General features: G+C 33.7%; 1 protein-coding gene and 1 non-coding gene across 3 annotated transcripts in view; both read left to right on the top strand.

Annotated features, from left to right (window-relative positions):
- Positions 1–22,376, top strand: part of LOC126775553 (histone deacetylase 3) — a 398,376-nt gene that overhangs the window by 230,926 nt on the left and 145,074 nt on the right. The gene's annotated exons all lie outside the window — the stretch shown is intronic.
- Positions 10,170–10,241, top strand: Trnaa-cgc (transfer RNA alanine (anticodon CGC)). The gene has a single exon. It is a non-coding gene; the product is annotated as a tRNA-Ala (tRNA).

The following is a 22,376-nucleotide window of genomic DNA, read 5'->3' as shown; positions in this document are numbered from 1 at the left end:
GATCCTGGGTTCAATACCCGGTCGGGTCAAATGAAAACTATTGGGTTTTTAGAGATCATCAATCATCACCAAGAATGTCTTCAATTATTATGTTCAATTTAAAATTTCCATTTCGAAAGTTTTAGTTAATGTATTATATATAAAAGTTCATTTGTGACTCACCTGAGTCGTGAGGTTAACTTTAAAGTTACATGAACCCTTAAAATTCAAGTTGAATACTAAGAACCGCATATTCTCGTGCAAACTTTCTCTTCGGGCTTAGTAAGGAAACTTTCATACCTGTACTACTAAATTTGCAGATTCTTATCGCCCTAGTCGTTTTAGTTAACCGGAAATATGTATATTTCTTACTTATTTTTTTTTATTATGAAATTTATAAACGCCCATAAAAAGAGATGGGCTAGAACACGTGAATGTTAACCTATGTTTGGGGTTATTAGGCAGTATCGCTGAATTTCATGAGTTTAATTTTTGTTTATAACTCATCTCATGTTCTTCGATGAAAAAACGTGATGAAGTCGGCGCATGTCTTCAAGCTTCAAAACGGTAAGAAGCCTTTAGCCAGCAATAATAGGTATACTGGCTCTTGCTTTTCTTTAATATAATTTTCATTTGAATTGTTATTGACTTTTAAATAATTAAATAGCCTAATACATTTTTGATTAAAATTTTTTATTGACCAACAGTGTTTTAATCTTCGTGATTTTTTATGACTTACCGATAATATTAATGTTTCGCATTTAAAATCACTTCTTCAAACACTGTTTGGTAAAATGTTGGTAACTTTATCATTATTTTTATTATTATTTAATAAGCAGTTTTTATACTTATCAAAATAGATGACGTTTGTCTAATATCAGATAAACATAATTATTATGATCAATTTTTTTTTAAATATTCATATAAAGTCGATACATAAATTATCTATGATTTATAGTTTTAGCTTTGTCGCTGATTTAATTATGAATTACTCAGTAAAGTTTTTGCATTTTATAAAATAAAATAAAAAAAAAACAACAAAATAAATTCATTCATTTAAAAAAAAAATATTAACATATTTCTATTAAAAACATTGCCCGTTATTTTTTATAATTTCATATAATAACGTAACGAGACACGCGTATAATTAACTAGGCATCTGGTGCGACGTAAAATATGTACTCAGAGCAGCGGCTAGTTTGCTAGATACGACCGCAAAGATTGCAAACGCGATATTGTTTGTAAAACGACGTCTTATTTATTTAACATCCGTTTGATGAACATATGTGTATTTCATGAACCTATGTGTATTTTGAACAAATTTCTATTGTACGAGAAAACTGGATCGAATCGAATTTTACGAATTTTACGAAAAATTGTAAGCAATATAGGATGAAATTGGTTTAAAAGCCGATATCAATATTATTATATTGTCACTGTGCCGCGGCATTTTTGTATGCCGCGAAATTCTAAAAGTGTGCCGCCAAATTTTATACACAATTATGTTAATATTATTAAATAATATGATATTTAAATTCATAAAAATTGATTGGGTTCGTTACCTATTTTATGCAGGGTGTATAGGTAAGTAAATAATTTTCAAGCCCATATTTTTTTCTTTGTGTGCCGCCAAATTTTGAAATTGTTAAATGTGCCGCAACAAAAAAAAGTTGAGGATCACTGCGCTAGACAAGTGGATCATAGGATATGCGCAAGTAGTCAAAGATAACTAAGGATGTTAGTTGTGTATATTTTGTGTCCCATAAAGAATACAAGTACTGGTGAACGTTATATATCTTAAAAATATAGTTGACTTTAAAGTATATAATATCAGTTTATATAAGCAAAAATATAAAAGCGAATACCATATAAATGAATCAGATAAAAAAAATACTTATAAGGAACATGTTAGTACATAATCCTTTTTATTGTGAAAGTTTTAATCTGCCTCGAAACCCTTTGGGGTTTCAACGTTCCATGAATCGTATCTACACGTGACGGAAATAATTTTGTAGGAACATGTAGATAACTCTATATAGATACATACATACATATACTCCTGTAACAATTAAACTGAGTTGCCTTTAATATTAGTCCAACGTCCATCATGTCCCATTGTACATGATGGACCGACTTTAATTAATACTCTAAAAAAATGCGAATAAAAAAAGTTCGTCTTGGCGCCACTTGTAAAATACATTAAAGAGTTCCGGTAGCCATCTGTGGTCTGCTTCATTCCACTTCAGCAAATGAGAATGTCTAAATGCAAACGCTTGAGCAACATTTGAGGAGTTCTCTCAATTCCTTTTATTACTAGAAAACAACTTGACTAATATGTAAATAGATCTAGAACTTTATCAAATAATACAGCTAGGCAATTGACTGATATCGAAACTGCCGGGATCGTTTATTTCAGTTACTTTCACAGTTTTATATCATACAACACCGTTCTTTGGGTAAAGCCGCTGACATTGAAACGATTTTCATTGTACGAAAATAAGCCAAACGGATTATTTATAATTTAGGAACTTAGAGCTTCCTTTAGAGATTCCTTTAAGAATATTGGTATTATAACAAATATTTAAAAAAAGCTATTGAATTAAGTAAATCCTTTTTTGCTTCTTTTTTACAGTCGCTTAAAACAAATAAAGCCTTTGACTACTCAGTGCTGCTTGCGCAGGATTGAATCAGAAACCTTAGTTAAAGATTCATATTCTAGCCACAGAGCCATCTCCTATTTTTTGTCCATGGTACTCCTATTTCCAGTTAAAGTATTTGTTTTCCTGATATCTTCTTGTAGTTACGTAAAATTCGGTTGAGGTAACACTCACGGGGCTATGTATTCCGTGTACTCTATATGCTAATACAAGGCTATGAAAGTTTGTACGCCGAAATTTCTTTCAAATTCTCTAAGCTTTTAAGACATGTTTGGGAATCAAATGTCATTTTGTACAAGACTACAGACAAATTGAGAAGAGTAATGTTTTAAGTGCACAAATGCTTTAACTGCTTCGTTATCTTAGAGCCTACCTCGTACTCCCTCTTAACATTAGAAATATAAAACAAAAAGATTTTTTTAATGGAAACAGCCCTAAATTTGAAAACTGCGGCAAAAAATGCTGATGATGCCAAGCAAAACAAATTCTCGTCTCGAATTCCAAATTGTCTCTTTGCGCTGCTTGCTTTAATAACATTTGGCCTTGAGTTGAATAGTCCAACGAAAATACTTATAAAATGTGAAACCTCGTCTTCGTTTGGTTGCTTTGTAATGTTGCAAGCAATCTTGCCATCATTTAGCATTCTTTTTTTAATAATATTTTTTTTTTTATAGAATAGGAAGGTGGACGAGCCATGTGGGCCACCTGATGGTAAGTGGTCACCAAACGCCCTTAGACATTGGCATTGTAAGAAATGTCAACCATCGCTTATAGCCAATGCGCCACCAACCTTGGGAACTAAGATTTTATGTCCCTTGTGCCTGTAATTACACTGGCTCACTCACCCTTCAAACCGGAACACAACAATATCAAGTATTGCTGTTTTGCGGTAGAATATCTGATGAGTGGGTGGTACCTACCCAGACGGGCTTGCACAAAGCCCTACCACCAGTATATATATATTGGTAGACGTATATATTGTATTTTTATAGTATATATTGGTAGACGTTCTTAAATTACTAATGTTATGTCCTGTGTGCCTGAAGTTTCATTGGCTCATTAACCCTTCCAAGCGAAACGTAACAATATTGAGTATTGCTATTTGGCGGTAGAATATTTTATGAGTGGATAGTACCTATTCAGATGAGCTTGCACATACATCCTGACACAGCCTATATATCCTACATTAATTTTCAATATCGATTTTTATATAAATATTTAATTTAATGTAAATTATTCCTATGTTATAAATTAACCCATATTTATATTATGCTCGCAAGTTATATTTCGTATTTATGTATAATAAAATACAAACGTTCTCTCAAGCTTGAAGGCAATTTTGCCTTCCGGACGCTTCTTTACAAAACATGAAAATTGTATTGCCGCTGCATATATTATGTTCCTTTCATACTTTACATTATATGCTGCGTTCATACAGAAAATGTTGCACTGTATAATTTTAAAATGAATATTTAATTCGATTTATAAACAGAATTGCACGTAATCATATTACTACTTTCACGATGAAAACAATTGTTAACAGTCTTTTACTATATTTAATTTAACGTTTTCAGTTAAATTCTGTAGTTTTCGTTTTTTATTAAAGTTTGTATTATGACATTGATTACATAAAATGTTTATGGAAATTACTTTGACCTTCAAACGTGCGTTTTTAAATGGCTGTTTTAATTAAGTATATACTTTCATAATACACGTACTTTAAGAATAAGAACAAGTTTAATTTGGATATATTATTATAATAATAATATCCTGGGACATTTTTTACACACGGCCATCTGATCCCAAATGAAGCTTGTACAGAGCTTGCACTATGGAAACCAGACAACTGATATACTACATATACTATTTTTCTTTTATAAATACATACTTATATAGATAATTACACCCAGACTCAGGACAAACAGACATGTTCATGCACACAAATATCTATCCTGGGTGGGAATCGAACGCAAATCCTTCGGCGTGAAAGGCAAGCATCCACCAACCACGCCAACCGGCTCGTCGATCGAAATCGATCGAATCGAATGAGATAATATACACACAAAATTAAAATCACATCATAAAACCTAATAACAAATAAAATATATTCTAAAATTTATAAAAAATTAACATATAATAAAAATAACCAATCACTATTAAATAATCTAAAAAAGAATACTAAAGAAAACAATATGTATACTGATGTATGTTTTCAATATATATAGAATACTCAGCTTCCAAGTTGGTAGCCAAAAACCAATAAAGATATCCAATGGTACAATATTTTGTGATCATTTATATATCGCTTCTTTACTGGCGCATAGTAAATGTGAGGTTAAACGTTTTGAAATCATATAAAAAATACGATAAATAGGAACTCGATCTCTCTGCATATCACACCCGAGGTGACAGTTCAACTGTGTATAACACAATTTCTACGCTTCGCTTCAAATTCAACGGTGGCGCCATCTGTTTTTTGTTGAAAAAAGCAATACCGCAAATTCTAAATATCTAGATGCAAATGAAGCTGTGCGTTATGAAATGTTCGGTGTTGTACCATTGCGGTATCTGTACTAGAATTCTTAATAATATTTTTAAAAATTGTATTACATAGTTTAATGTTTATAATTTTTTAATTATTTTATATTTTTATACGAAACGAATAAACACAAAATGTAATTAAAAACGTAGTTTAAATATGAATAACTTTTTACAATTATTTAGAGCGTAAAAGCAGCTGTATTATTATTTCCAATTTTCTTTGTAAATCGAATTAAATATTTATTTTTAAATAGTATGAAATATTTTATGTATAGATACTATTTACTAATACATAAATACTAATAAAATAAAATAAATCTAATTCTTAATTTCGGCTTTCCGAATTAAGTAGTTTTCTTATATACGCAGTTTTGTATATGATTTATAACTATTTACTAAGGCATAACGTGACAACACGCTATGACGAAGGGGACGGGGGGGGGGGGTGTTTAAGGCTTGTGAAATCGCGCGGCGCATCTAGTATACCAAGTATTTATTCTCAACATAATATATGTTTTCTTAAATGTAAACAAAATATACCACAATGTTTATCTCTAGTAAAATGTTTCACAGTGAATACGGTTTTATTTCCTTTTCCAAGCTATTTGATTCTGCACGTGCCCTTATGTAAGAAGAACAAATACGAACCGGCTTTCGATGAACAAACAATGAAGTTCAAAGACAGACATTATTTTTATTTATGTAAGATAACTACGCAATCTTGAAAATGAGGAAACTGATGGCAACCACTGGAATGTAAGTAATATTAACTATCCCTTATATCGGCCGTGCGCCACCAACCTTGGGAACTAAGATGTTATGTCGCTTGTTATATTACACTGGCTCACTCACATTAAAAAAATCTAAGGTATTTGTTATGGACTCGGGAAAAAAAGGAGATTTCAATTTAAATTAAGTTGGTATCAGAGCTTTGGAAGTAAAATAGATATAAAGTAGATATAAAGAGTTAAGTAGAAGTGTTATTTTTCTTATAAAATAGTTTAATATATATCATAAAGGGGAAGAGTCTGTTTGTTTTAACGAGTAAATTTTTCAGTCTAATTCGAAAAAAAAATATATAATAATTATATAATAATATATGTTAAATATTTTTTATTATTCATTGAGAAATATTACATATAGTAATGAATGAAAAAAGTAGTCTTTCATTATCACACAAAATGGAAAATGTGTATTGAAGTTTTTCTTAATTTATTTTAAAGACAGAAAAGCAAATGGTCCACTTGATGGTAAGTGGTAACTTTAAAATTACTGTTATTACAAGAAGTAAAAATTACTGCTTAAGCCGTACACGGACTACCAACCCCGTGATCACCGGTGTTATGTTCCGTGTATTTGTAATTACTCTGGCTACTTTAAACCGGAATACAACAATTCAGACTTTGATTGATGATTTTAGAACATATGAGTGACACAAAAGTTGGGACTGGTAAAACATGTAAAGCACAATAAAAAAGTAAAATTATTATTATTCGTAGCCGCTACTGGTAGAGCTTGTACGAGTATAATACTAGCTATAATTCTAAAACCCGATTTAACATACCTTTAATTTACTTGTTACTCCAAAACATTTTTAACTTTAAATCGTAATACAAACAGCATCGCTCCAATATACCACACGTACTATTTTTATGGCTTTCACCGATTTCAAAAAAGTAAATTTTTGCGGGTATAACTTTATTGTCTATGTCTATTTCAATTTTTATTTGCGCTAATATCGATTGTAACGTTTATTTCAAGCGTAATTATTATTGAATTCTGGTTTTCAGAAATATTATTCGAACGTCGAACGTCTTGTTGTATTCAAACTAAGTACCGACTGAATGAAAACAAAAATATGCGCAAAAAAAAACAAAAATTCTATACACAATTAGTGTGAAGCTGATACGGTTTTACTAGCGTTTTGTTCACTGAAAAACATACAGAATTCTATCTTTGATTCCGTTAACGTTGACTTTTTGTTCGCGTTCTATGTATTCACGCATCGTTTATCCGATTGAGTTGAAACTTTATACAGTTGTTGTCTGTACTCGTGTGAAGGTTACTAGTAAAAGTATTATCAATGTACTATGACTAGAAATCTTTACGCAAATATTAACTTAAATGTTATTTAGTATAATAACTGAAGCGCGAGTCGTGCAATACATGCTACGTGCTGTCTAGTAATGTAACAGCAAATAATGTCTAATTGCTAGGCAAAGCCTCCTCGCCTTTGGAAAATATTATTTATGGAGCTTGTTTACCCACGCTGCTTATGAAATAATCGCTTAGACATAAATTAAGGACATGAAAATTATTTAGTGTTTGCTCGAGTTCGAACCAGCAATATTCATTTACGAGCACTTAACAATGTATATTCAGTATTTGTCAATCATTTTAAATAACATCTCTTATTAAAATAAAATAATTATTTTTATAGTATAGGTTGGCGGATGAGCATATGGGATGGGCCTATGGGTGGGACCTGATGCTAAGTGGTCACCAACGCCCATAGACATTAGCATTGTAAAAAATGTTAACCATCGCTTACATCGCCAATGCGCCACCAACCTTGAGAACTAAGATGTTATGTCCCTTGCCTATAATTACACTGGCTCACTCACCCTTCAAACTGGAACACAATAATAACAAGTACTGCTGTTTTGCGTTAGAATATATGATGAGTGGGTGGTATCTAACTAGACGGGCTTGCACAAATTCCTACCACCAGAAAACTGACTGAGACTGAGACTGAGATATCTAAGTCATAAAAAGGTGCAGGTTAGTGGATACATTATTATTATTAAAGCCTCTATTTTGGTGAGTAGACACATATGTGTCATAATTTCGTCCGACACGTGCAGGTTTCCTCACAATGTTTTTCTTCACCCCTTTTTTCAATAAAATGAGCCACGAAGCTATTTACAAAAAATTCGCAAACATTAATACTTTAATATTATTATTATTTTTTATACTTTAAAAGGAATTTTCATTGTTCAAGCGCTAATCGCTGACAACTTTTAACAAGATGAAACTTAATTAGGGAAGTTTAGGAATTCCTGAGAGATTTGCCGCCACGTGTCACCGAATTGTTTCTTAAGAGGTATAATAATGTTTACTTTAGTTATACAGTTTGTTTTTATTTTATTTATTGCCAAGCTATATAAATATAAAGCTTAGCAATGTATATATTTCATATAAAAAAAAATCTAATTATCTGATCAATCGATTCTGTACAGTGTAGATGTCAATATATTAAATTAAATCAAAATATTTTCATTCAAATAGACTATTACAAGTACTTAAGAATCGTCAAGCGCTACCACCGGTTCGGATTGTGGATTCTACCGAAATGAACCGGCAAGAAACTCAATAGTTACTCTTTGTTTTAATTAAAAAAATTATAAATTACATACAGTTAGTTAGTCCCTACACGAGACCAACAATACTTCAACTCGCGCATTTTTCAAATTCAGACATATTCAGAATCAGAGTAGGTTTTACTAATATTTTTTTTAACTTATTGAAGCCTGCTTAATGGCAATTCAAGTAAATATATTTTATTTATGTAATAAATTGTACTAACAAAACTCGGCAGATGTTGTCCTGTCTGTGTGTACCATATCGTTATGTCGAAAGGTAGGTCGGTATAGAAGTTGACATGCAGCAGCGCCATCTAGTTTGAGTTACAGCAACGAGGAAAATATAAAAACCTCCTCCGTGTAAAAATACATTTAAATTGTGCTAATTGTCACGATGATCGGTCTATTGATATGAAATAGATATAAAAACAGACATTTATATATAAAATAAAGGTTCTGTACTTATTGACATTTGAGTCGCACCATCTCGACTTTAAAGCAAAACGTGTGCTTAATATAAAACAAAAGAAGTTTTGATTACGCGTGACGCAGTTTTACTTATCAAAACAGTTAACATAAAAAGTCATTACTCTTAACTATTTTTATGCCTTTCTCAAAGAGCATTTTGTTCCGTTTACACGTAAAAATAACCCTTATTTGCGAATCATAAAATTTTTTAGGCTAGAAGGGAAGCGGGTGCATTTAATATTAAAGCGTGTGCCGGATTTACGATGCTATAAACACGTCATTTACGATACTTTATTGTAACGTCCAAACTTCTCGCTGTACACGTTTAGTAAAATCTGATTGCATTAACATACAAATAATTACGATACTCGCCAGATAGTGGAAGATGTGTAGTGTCTTACCTTCCATATATCCTTCATTTAAAATGACGATTCTTAAATATTTGACATTTTGATTTCGTGTACGTCATTTGGCTTTTATTGTATCTATATTTAAAAAAAAAGCCGAGATGGTCTAGTGGTAAGAGCGCGTGAATCTTAACCGATGATCGCGGGTTCAAACCTGGGCAAGCACTGAATTTTTATGGACTTAATTTGTGTTTATAATTCATCTAGTGCTTGATGGTGAAGGATCGTGAGGAAACCTGCGTGTGTCTTATTTGCGTCTGCGTGTGGCCCAGCAGTGGGACATTAACAGGATGTTACTGTATTTATATTAATGATATCCTACGGACCCATTTCGGCCACGGCGACCGATCTCAAGAGAGATTAGCCAACTACGCAGGACATAATATCATAGTGCAGTAGGCATAACATAGTGTGTTATAGTGTCTATTCCCTAACTCGCATAATCCGATGGGACGGCAATCCTAACGACCAGAAAGAGTTCAGGTGCAGGACTCTTAAGTGCTTTCCGAGGCACGGGAGTTCCAAACTCCGAGCTACTACTGAGACAGAAAAACCTAATAACTTTTAATGGCTTGACCTGGGATTTAAACCAAGGACCTCGCGGTCTGCGGCCTTGTATCTAGCCACTAGATCAACGAAGCAGTCAGTCATATATAATGTATTTCAAAATAATATAAAGTACCGTCGTATATAATTATATATTAAATCTCGGTAATTTTTATAAACTAACTGTTATTTTCATGTTATCTTCTAACGGGGATGTAACTCAGTGGTAGAGTGTCTGCTTCGCATGCTGAAAGTCCTGGGTTCAAATCCCAGCATCTCCACACTTGTCTAACATGCCAATTGTAAGTTTTTTTTCTCGAGTATATAAATGTTGACGGTATGTATTTTTTTATATTATTTTAAAAAGGCATTAAAAGTGGACATCTTTGCCTAAGCCGATTCCTAGCATTTTCAATGCACTGCACACAAAAAAAAACCTTGTTTGTTTTTAATGTGTCGTGTTTTTTAAGTGCTTTCCGAGGCACGGTTCCAACTTCCAGATTACGGGCTGCTACTGAGAATTTCGTCAGCCAATAACTTTTTAATGGCCCGAGTTGGGATTTGAAATCAGGACCTCAGGGTCTGCAGCCTTATATAGTTATCTTGTGTCTCATATCTGACTGTATGTCACAATGTATATTAAAAAATGGATAAAATACTGAGTTAGGGCACACAATTGGTAATAAGTTGGAAGAAGTCATTACAGCAAATATAATATTACCATTTAATATAGCTATTTAGACAACATTTGAAATTTACAAGGAAATCGTACATACATAGAATCGATATTTAAATAATTCAATAAACCAATTACCGTAAGTAAATCTAAAATTTTAGTTATTTAGTTTCATATTCGCTTGTGCTTAACGTATAAAACGTACGAGTACCAAACATATTTTCTGCTATTAATTGATATGTTTTATTGGCCCTTGAGAGCCGATATAGTAGAATTGATAGATTGCGAATTCAAATCTGGACAAACACTACTGAAGCTTCATGTGCTTATAATTTTCCTAGTTCCTTAAACTTACAAATATACGATAAAAATTAGCCACCAACCAGCCCAAACTTTAGAAGTCTTTATAATAGAGAGGAAAAAGTTCGTTATTTTCTGAAATAGCTATCACCACTACCGAAAATTCTGCAATGGTCAGAATAGACTACCTTTACACTAGTTATCTTTATAATTGTAATGATATAGGTTTTTGTAAAATATTTTGTAAATTACCTATATGCCTATGTTATGTATATAAATACCTCGTTGGTCGTGAGTAACTTATAGGACTGTCACAGATTCTGGGATCCAATGATACAGTTATTGGGTGGATCTACCGAGAAATTTTCATTCATCTTATTCATCTCATCAGAGCCACAACAACTGCTCCTGTTATATAAAACGCAGGTGTGGTCTTGCGTTGACAACAACTAACAACCTCGAGCCTTTACAATTGCGTCGAGTGATAGCAGCGATAAGCGCTTTCTATAGGATGTATCACGTTGAGTGCTTTGAGGAATTATTCTTTCTAATTCCTGCTTCCCCCTTCCTTCACAAGTCTACGCGTGCTAGCTCTCATTGTCACCTCCTAACTGTGACATCAATTCCATCGCGCACGAAAAAATTTGGCAACTCTTTTCTTTGTCGCACCACTAAAAATATATTTTTTCCAGCATACGTGTTCTCCTTCTCTTACAACCTGGGTTCCTTCAAACGAGGCGTGAAGAGGCATCTCGCAAGCCGACAAAACGGGCGCGGCTAGTGCAAAACATTCTTTCCGACTGTACAGGCCGTCGTCGCGTTTGAACTCCGCTGCCACTTACCATCAGGTGGAGTGGAGTCATTTACTTTCCTGGTATATACAAAAAAAAAGAAATTCTCATTATCATATATATCTGTTAGTAAGGCCCCTGAACTCCTTCCTGTCATGTTGGATTTTTCGTCAAATTATAAAGGGTAAACACACTTATTCACTACATCACGTCCTGTGCAGATAGAAAGTCTTTCTTGAGAAATTCACCTTGGCCTTATAGGTCAGGATGACATCATCATCACCTCCGAAAGGGCTGGGTCGACCCGACTACATATGTATAATAATATTTTATGAGATTAAATTGTGTTTAATGTTTTATTATGATAATTATGTCGCACGTTTCGAATATTATGGTACCGAATGCAAATAATTAAAAACATGGAAATTAATTTCTCATCTCTTAAACATTATAAGATTAACAAATAACCCAAAACACGTTTTGAAGTTAATTAACGCATTTTCAGGGGCTTAAATTTTTGGTATCAATTTCTTGTCAAACGTTAATTATAGGTTTGGTCGCAATTAAAGGGCTGTTCGCACCCTTATCTTAATTAAGCAGTCGCCTCGGTGTAAGCGACTTGTTTACAGAGATCCTTTTGGTTAAATTGTCCTTTAAATTTACTTATATCTACTCGTATAACACTTGGGTTTCCAGTCTAGTAGCCACAACAACAAAAAGTTTTTTGTCAATAACTAGTCGAGTACACTTTTATTAGAGTTGTTGGTAACCTGCATACATTCGGTCACATTCTACATCGACCACGGGGCACACTATCAGTGTAACATACCTGGTAATAAAAATGTCTGCAATACATGAATAGTAAGATTCCTGAAAGTACATATTTTGATTCCAGATTTATTGAATTACGGAAACTGTCACAAAAACTTACTTAAACGCCGAACCAAAACGAAATTTACATAATTATATTATATATATAATTATATCATATATTTTCACTTAAAACTTATCTTATTAACCAAAACTTAATAAATAAAATGTATTAATTTGTTATTTGTTTCATATACAACGAGGTATTCATAAATTCTCAGACTCTTTAGTTATGGTTCAAATGTTAGCCGCAAATATTACACAAACCATGCCGATGTCTATGAGCGGTGGTGACTATATACCATCAGGTGGCGTATAAGACAATCTGATACTGATCTGATACCTAATACCTAATAAATAAATTAATTTATATAATATGCCAAACTATTTTTTTGCAAAGAAAATACATTATTATAAAAAACACAAACTGTAATTACTTAAATCGATTGGTGTTATATTTAATAAATATTAATAAAAATTAATGAGTGTGAGCACAATTATTATTGTTTATTGAAATCTGTCACAATGATCGTTAAGAGTAAATTAATTTAATGCGAGATGGCTGTTCGGTTACAGGATGTGATGGTGACGAAATCTTGAAGATGATTGCGCAGCGTAACCCGCTTGAAACATCGTGATGTGAAAAGATCAAAAAGAGGAGGAGGGACTTTAGATTTAGTATATAATCATTATTAAATTTAAGTTAAATCGTAGACAATCAAAACTATAACAAATATTTACTTTTATGTAAACGTTTTACATAACAATATAACGGTTATTATGTGCCGAAAGAAAACACAGCATCGCATTATGAAGAAGCAGTGTCGACTCACCTTTATTGTTGTACTTACTCTCGTGTGTCTTAAGCCGAATCCATAGATGTTCATCCTCTACCTTATATAAAATATTCATGGTCTGTCACCGCAAGGCGGGAACCGGCCTGTCAAAGTCAATGGAGTATTCACCAGGAAGAGCATTCCTGCGATGCTATGTTTTCTTTCGGCACATAATAACCGTTTTATTGTTATGTAAAAAGTTTATATTATGTGCCTTGTAGAAAACACAGCATCGCATTACGAAGACGACGTGTTTGATATCTGGTGGAGACAAACAAACACACGCAATGTTGAATTAGACTTAAAACATTAAATTACTAATATGTTTAAACCTTAGACCTAATATTAAACAATTTAAAAAACTTAAGATCAGTCTAAAATTATTTATTCTGTAAAAATAACTTCTATTATAAAAAATAATAATTAATTGCCATTCTCCTGCAATTGAAATTAAATTGACCAAACAGAAAAGTTCTTATTTATATACCTAATATTCTGCAATTTGAGATATATAAAAGAAATTATTTTATACACTATATTTAAACCCATTCTGGTTTAATATTTTATAATGCAACAGAAAATAACAAAATAAATGAGTATTACACTGCAATTAGAAATAAAAAACAGAAGTATAAACAAAATAACAAAAAACTTAATAAACTCAAATTAAATAATTGAAAATAATTATAAATATTAATTATTAACAAACTAATCCTATTCTCTTAATATGTAGTATTTATGAGATCAATATAATCACAATGAAGTCATCACATTAAATTATTTTAAAGTTATCAAATAAATTATAGTCAAATTCGCGTTCCTGTGTATCAATCTCTCGGCATTAATGCTTGTAGCCTAAAATGGGATACGGGTATCGAGTGAATGGGGGTTGTTAGATAAACGGCTCCGAGCCACCAATGTGAATCCGTCATCGCCCTCCGCGGGAAGAATAACTTTGTTTTTGGCAGATTGCGAGGGAATTGTCTTAAAAAGATCTGTAGGTGCCGACAGTGAAGTCTCCCCCTCGGTATCACGAAGCATGCAAAGTTCAACTGATGTCTGCTTCTTGGTCGGAAAAGACATGATATTCCGCTCTGTATCCCAATTTATGCCTAGAAAGACCAGGGATCTCACTGGAGTCAACGTTGACTTCATGTAATTGATTTTCCATCCTAGGGACTCCAAAAGCTCCAAAGCCTCCGAGGCTTGTGATGCCAACTTGGAAGGGTCCTGGTGTACCAAGAGAAAATCATCTAGGAAAATCCACAACTCGCATCCCTCTCTTGCGTAGAGTCTCCGCGACCCAGCAAGTGACTGCTGAAAAAAGCCGAGGTGCTGATGCTAGGTCAAAGGGCAGTGAGGTCATTTGAAGCATTTCCTGTTTGTAAAACAGGCGCAGAAATGGTCTGTGGGAGGCAGTAATAGGTAGATGGAAGTAAGCCTGTGATATGTCGGCTTTTACCAACCAATCGCTTGGTTGAAGGAATTCTGGTATGGTGGCATGGCTGATAAGTTCAAAATGTTTTGTTTTCACAAATCTGTTTAGCTGGCGTAGGTCGAAGATGGGTCTGAAGCCACCATCGCTTTTCTTTACTAGAAATACCCGGGAGAAGAAACGGGGAGTCAAAGAAACTGGTCTTTCTAAAATTCCAAGACTCCTCGATTTATAAAGTCATTTGTACAGACGGTTTTGTAGCACAACTTTGTGCTACTACTGGTGTAGGGTATACTAAGGGAGGTCTTTGAACAAAGGGTAACCGAGACCCCGATATTACTTTCAGAATAAAAGGTGTTGCTCCGAGCTCCTCCCATCTTTTCCTGAAATCTCTTAATTGCCCCCCTCGGAATCCCTGTTTAGCGTCACTGTCTCGATTGATCAAAGGTATGAAAAGAGGATTTTTTACCTTTACCTTTACCTTTGCCTCTGACCTTACACTCATTACCTTGAAAATTAAGGTTCCTCCGAGGAGCCTCATATCTAGGTTTCTTTTGGACAGAGCTAGGAAATGAGTTTTGGGCTGAGCGAGAAGGGTATTTCCTCTTAAATTATGTTGTTGAATTTTTTTCTGTTAACACAAGAGAATTTAACCATTGCTGCGGGCCACCAAAATTCTGAATTTTTATTTAATCTAACTTGATCAAATAAACAAGTTTCTGAAGAAGGAATATTTCTAAGTAGAAGCTGCATGCACTTGTTAGATACCTCTTTAATTAGCCTCTCCCTTCTAGTTTCTATACACTCAGCCCGCTTACCACATACAATTTGTAATATGTCCTCAGAGTTTTTAAAAAATGATGTTCCTTTACCAACTGCAGAGGCAATCTTCTCTAAAAGGGTTGATGCTTTTAATTCTTCCGGAGATTTAAAAGCCCAGTCAACTACTGACTGCAAACCACTACGAAGTAAATCATTACTCTCGAACATTTGATAAGGCAGCCATAACATTCTCAGTGCCTACTAAATAATCCTTTGTTTTACTGAGGTGGCATAATTCATCATTTATTACTAAGCTAGTAAAGCCAGGTGTGGCAGCAAAAGATTGTAATGACTTAGAGTATCTAACATTACGCCAGGTTGGTAAGCCAAAATTTTGTAGTAGCTTTATTTTGTCACTACTCTTTCCGGAAGAGCTGGTTTTATTAACTTCGTTGCATCAATATCAATTGCTACCTGGCCTAAATTAAGAAATATATCCGTAGCCTGAGGAAGAATTAAAAATGAATCGTTTGAACACTGATTATTTGACACCTGTGATTGTTGTGATTGGTTATTTTGAGAGCCGCCGAGACTCTGCATATAGATGTTAGATAAAAATCCTACATTCCGCTTCCAAGCGAGGGTCCTCTTTAGAATCTCTTATTTTGAAAGAAGGCCTTTCACTCTCCGTTAGAGAAGAACTTGCAGACGAATCTGAGTCCGACCCGTCTTCGTTAGTAATCACTACGTTCGGCTCGTTTTCGTTCATTTTATAACTTTAAACTTATTAAAAATTACAAATCGTACACAACTTGGCGGCGAGTAACACACGCAGTGACTTTGACAGGCCGGTTCCCGCCTTGCGGTAACAGACCATAGATATTTTAAATAAGGTAGAGGATGAACATCTATGGATTCGGCTTAAGACAAACGAGAGTAAGTAGAACAATAAAGGTGAGTCGACACTGCTTCTTCATAATGCGATGCTGTGTTTTCTACAAGGCACATAATATATTATTAGCAAAAGCCACGGCTTCGCTAGCGTGGAAATCAACTCGTGACGACAATGCTTCAAAATCAGCCATTTTAACGTACATAATGTCTGAATTATACGCATAATATATTAAAATTATAAAAATGGGTGGTACTCGCAAATAGCCATATTAACTTAAAAAAAGAGCAGTTATTTTGAAATATTTTATTACATTTAAGATTATTGAATATATTCTTACATTAAATCCCCTATAAAATAAAAATGAATTTTATCTTTAAGTTCTTTGGGAACTCTTCCGAATAATCCCTTCATTGAAGCAGTCGTCTCGACGTAACGCTTAGGTTGACGCCTGCGATAACGAAGGTGTTTCTATAAATACACAACTTAATTCATACTGGAACTATCATCTACCCCGAAATATAATATACCTTAATGAAATTATTTCGCTTCGAAAAGGGATTTATACTCTATTAGATTTTTCGATTGGAACTTTTTGGATTGGAGTTTATTTTGTTTCGTCGTCGTGAACAAAATCGTTTTGGAAGATACTATGATCATAGGATAAATAAAAACTTAGAGAAAAACATATATATACACATTAATATAACAATATATATTGTTTGTATGAATGGTAGTAATTAATGACAATTCTGACTAGTTGTAGCATTTTAAGTAATTCGATTGAAATATCTTAAATAGATTAACAAAATATTACATAAATATTTATAAGATTATATAAGTTTTTCGTTGCAGGATATATACATGGAACATGACTGATAAAAAATAGTACTTAATTACTGAATTTCATACCAGTTTTTTTTCGTTGGAATCTACATTACAAATCGGTGGTGTTTTATATTTAATTGATATTGTAAAACTACAAATGCTTGTGACTTTTATTATGGTCTTCGGCCGCTTGCAATGTAACACCGTAAGTGTGCGTCCACATTGACGGCCTTGCGTGATTGCGACGACGGGCGCGAAGTATCAAGCCTATGAAACCGCCGTTTGCGTCCATAGTGTAATGACTAAGGCCAGCGCCTAGCGCGATGGGCCCGAATGAGCTAGCGGGCGTAGTTTTTAAACGTTCCTATCCGCGCGTTATAGCTACACTATGGGCCTTGGCAACGAGCTATGGTTGGTGGGTACGAGAACGGGTAGCGGGACTATCAAACCCATTCAGTCTTATCGTTCGGTGTCGTCTGTCGTCTGAAACAACTTAGCGCTACAACAGTCACTTGTCACTGTGGCCAACGCGCGCTCCCACCCTCGCGTCCTGTTGTCCTCCCACCGTCATGATGCTTATTACATATTGACTTCGTACGCGGCGTGCAAACGCTGTGGGTTGCGACTCTCCTTATTTCAAACCATTGCAATATAATCGTCGTTCAAAAATTCAACATTTAATAAAAACACCAAATGCGAGATACTTTTTATCGACTTTACTGGTGGTAGGGCTTTGTGCAAGCTCGTCTGGGTAGGTACCACCCACTCATCAGATATTCTACCGCAAAACAGCAATACTTGATATTGTTGTGTTCCGGTTTGAAGGGTGAGTGAGCCAGTGTAATTACAGGCACAAGGGACATAAAATCTTAGTTCCCAAGGTTGGTGGCGCATTGGATATGTAAGCGATGGTTGACATTTCTTACAATGCCAATGTCTAAGAGCGTTGGTGACCACTTACCATCAGGTGGCCCATATGCTCGTCCGCCTTCCTATTCTATAAAAAAAAAAAAGACTATTGTTGTGATTGACATATGCATTGACTTAAGGCGGTTGTAATGTCAATCTGAAGTTTACGCTAACGTCAGTTATTACGTATCTCATTTACCGCCTGACCACGAAAACTGACGGCGTGACGGGTGAAGGAGCAATACAAATGATTGAAATGAATTATTTCTATGTCTATTATTTCTCGGCGAATATATAACTAAGCGATTTCGGTTTTGGACTATTCTATCAATAGTCGCATCGCCTGAGGGTCGTAAGATTAGTGCAGCAACATTCTCACTTCGTGCCGCCAGTCGCCGCTGCGCGTGGCATTTTTGGTACAATTCCATATAAATATATGGAATTTTGGAAGTTTTAATTGTAAACGCGTCGACATTTACGCTGCGTGAATATTTGCTACAACGAATTTTCTATGGCCAACCGTCAATAGAAGGCCGCAGCCTGAAGAGCCTATTGAATACACTATATTTAGATTAATTGATTAAAGATCTTCGCTAACGGCCAGCCTTGTCCTAATTATATGCAATAACTCAGGCAGAAACGTAAGTAGCTTAATAGCAAAGATTAATAACATAAATTGGCTCTTAAAAGCGCTTTAATGTTAGAAAGAAGTACCTCAACTTTAAATTTCTCTTTCATTGTTATTTAATTTCCATAGACTAAGCGGTCTAACTAACTTAAACTATGTTGTAAAAATATAACCCCTTATAATTATTTATGCAATTACACGTCGAATTCAATTGTTTGAAGTCAAAATCGTCATGTGTAGCTTTGGTAACAAAATAAAAATGGTCACAATTATACACCCAAAATCACAACATTTTTCTTATTATTGTTGTGTTGTAATAATATGTACTTACGAAGAATATAGTATTCTTGCCACGCACATTTAGGGGTGCGGCGGCAGGTAGGCGACATGATGGCATAAGAGTGCGTCATGTGGTTTGTCGTCACGATATATGTACGTGTCGGTCATACACCTACGTGCGCGTAATAGATGTTTCGCATCAGTAAACACTGAGAAGATTTGTAATACATAAATAATTGTATATGTCAGAGATAATAAATTTAAGCGGGTATACTGTTTGGAAAAAATCCCTTATTGTTCCAATTTTTAAAAATGGAGATAAGCATAATGTCAAAAATTATCGCGGAATCTCAATATTGTCAATCATACCTTAATTATTTGAGAAGATTATTTACGATACTCTGTTTCCTATAATAAAAACTCTGCTCATTACCCAACAACATGGAGTTGTGAATAAAAGATCAGTTGAGTCTAATCTCGTTGAGTTTCTGGATGTTGTTCTTTTAGCTATGGAGAGAGGACATCAGGTTGACGCTGTGTATACTGATTACTCAAAAGCATTTGCTAAAATTCCAAACTCGTTATTACTTAAAAAAACTCGAATATACTGGTATACACGGCGATTTGCTAAGATAGATAACATCCTATCTCCGTGACAGAACTCAAGCAGTAGCTGTTAAAGGACACATCTCTAGTTTTGTCCCCATAACATTGGAGTTCCTCAGGGCTCTCACCTCGGTCCCCTATTGTTTAACATTTCTTTAATGATATACTGAAAAATTTTCAAAATCCTAACACTCTTCTGATATATATGCTGATGATACTAAACTATTTAAAATCATAAAAAAAAGTGATGACTGCTCAAATTTGCAAAATGATTTAGATATTTTAGTGGAATATTGTTCATATAACGGGCTACATCTTAATTTTGATAAGTGCTATATTATAACATTTACTAGAAAATAGATCCAATTTTATTTGAATACACAATTTCCAATCATTTAATTAAGAGGATAACCGAGGTTAGGGGCCTAGGAGCGCTTCTAGATTCTAATTTAATATTTGACAGGCATGTGAATAAAGCTTACAGTATGTTGGGTTTCATATTTCGCCAGGGAAGAGACTAAAAATATCAATACATTAACAATATATTAACAATTGGAATTCGTTTCAACAGCTTGGAATCCACAATACTCAAAGTATATTGTGGCTATCGAAAACGTACAGAATAAATTTATTAGAAGAATAACACGTAAGTTTGGGTCTAATTCTATTAATAAGCTTAAAAGCTTAATATTTTGTCGCTTGAGAAACGTAGGGAATGCAAAAATCAGGTTTTTCTTTACAACGTCGATTCAATGAACTTAGTCAACAATATTAATATCAAGTGTCCACATTCCATTGCCCGTTCAAAACATACCTTTTATGTTCCTATGTGTAGAACTAACTGTGCTAAAAATCGCTTTTTGGTAAGAGCAACTGACAATTATAATAAACGTTACCCTCATATAGATAGATATCTTTAACGTAAATTTATTTAAGTTTTTAGAAACCTTAAAAAACTGTATTTGTTATTAACATTCTTATCGTATTTTTTTTTGTTGTTCTGCTTTTTAAATTACTTTTTAATACTTTATTTTATATACTTGCTAAATAACTTGTTCTGGTTAGGTTCACTTCATGTTTCAATGTTAAAGTGGAAACTTTGTTGGCTTATGTAAGACTTCTTTGTTATCAAATGTTTACGTGTTATATTATGCTGTAAGTTTCTTAAATAAATAAATAAATATACGACGCCACTTATTAGAATAGCAACACCACACAACGTGATGTATGTCATATAGGTTGGTCGGTTGTCAGACGTCAAGTTGTGAAAATATAAGATCAGATAAGATGATGGAAGTATGGAAATATAATGTTGTATCCGTCAGTAGTGCGTGTGATTGTTTGTCGTGTGACACACTTGGCTTCTTGGTCTCTTGCTCTCAGGACAGCGCCAAAATAAAATTTAAAATCAACATGTTGAACGACAATGGTGGCCATTTAAAAGGAAATCCATTTGAATCCGCGACATACAGTTAAAAAATATTGAAGTTTCTAAATATATTTTTGGATGTATGTAATGCGACTAGTTAAAAGTATATATTGTGTATTATTTGGGACGTAAAATACAATATCGATTATTTATTTAAAAAAATGTTCTAATATTTAATTTAGGCCAAGGGATGCAATAAATTATTTATTATAAAACCGTTTACATAAAGCAGATTCTTAATGCTCCAGTACTATAAGTGCTTTAGTTTAATTATCTAGTATTGAGAAAGTTGTGAATTTTTTTTTTTTTTTTATAGAACAGGAAGGCGGACGAGCATATGGGCCACCTGATGGTAAGTGGTCACCAACGCTCTTAGACATTGGCATTGTAAGAAATGTCAACCATCGCTTACATATCCAATGCGCCACCAACCTTGGGAACTAAGATTTTATGTCCCTTGTGCCTGTAATTACACTGGCTCACTCACCCTTCAAACCGGAACACAACAATATCAAGTATTGCTGTTTTGCGGTAGAATATCTGATGAGTGGGTGGTACCTACCCAGACGAGCTTGCACAAAGCCCTACCACCAGTAAAGTTGTGAATGGTGAATATTAAAACTTTGACTTCAACTAACTATTCTTTCACAATAGTTCAAACACTGTTTCACTGTTTTCAAACTCAAGAATATATTAATAAATAAAAACACTACAATACGTCATTTTCGCTTCATATTGCAACTGTTTCGAAGTTTCTAGACGAACGAATTTTCAAGGTCGGCTTAAGTGCAACGTTTCTATAAGTGATGTTATTTATTTATTTATTTATTTATTTGTAAGTAAGTGAAACAAACAGCATATTTTATATTACATAAAACTTATAAAAACCTTAAATAACACACATGCCAATACAGTTTCCACAAATAATTAATCTGGAAGTGAACATATATATAAAATAGATAAAACAGTAAAATTAAATGTATGGTAATTAAAAAAAAAAAAAAAAAAACTAACAAGTGTAAAAATGTATATGTTATGTAAGAATAAAACTTTTGGAAAACAAAATAGTTTCGTTTCTGTCTCTTTTATATTTTGTGCATTGAAACGATTTGCGCTTCATCTCTCTTTCATTGCTTCGGATAGCCTTCTCATTCATGAGAGTGAAGAAAATTGGT

The sequence above is a fragment of the Nymphalis io genome, chromosome 18 (genome assembly GCF_905147045.1).
Source record: "Nymphalis io chromosome 18, ilAglIoxx1.1, whole genome shotgun sequence".
Lineage (NCBI taxonomy): Eukaryota > Metazoa > Arthropoda > Insecta > Lepidoptera > Nymphalidae > Nymphalis > Nymphalis io.
This window is presented reverse-complemented; position numbering and strand designations above follow the sequence as displayed.